Source organism: Penaeus monodon, chromosome 23 (assembly GCF_015228065.2).
Source record: "Penaeus monodon isolate SGIC_2016 chromosome 23, NSTDA_Pmon_1, whole genome shotgun sequence".
NCBI classification, from domain to species: Eukaryota; Metazoa; Arthropoda; class Malacostraca; order Decapoda; family Penaeidae; genus Penaeus; species Penaeus monodon.
This window is the reverse complement of record NC_051408.1, coordinates 9325353-9325646: the sequence shown is the minus strand read 5'-3', so window position 1 is coordinate 9325646 and position 294 is coordinate 9325353.

The window sequence follows — 294 nt, the reverse complement described above, 5'->3', positions numbered from 1 at the left end:
CGTTTTTATGTATCTTTCACACACACACGAAACACGTAGGAAAGAACTGTTTGCTTATGATCTATCTAAGTTTTTCATGTCACTTCTTATTATACAGCTTTTTACCCATGACTTTTCACGAGGTTATACCGATTTAATGACGTTGTAGGCACAGTTTGGAATAAAATGGACCACGGGAGCCGATACTGACCCAAATGACATTTAAATCGCAGAGCTTGACATTATCACTGTCATGAATTGCAAGAGAAGAGCGTGAATCAGGGAAGACTTGTAGAATCAACGCCATTTACTGTG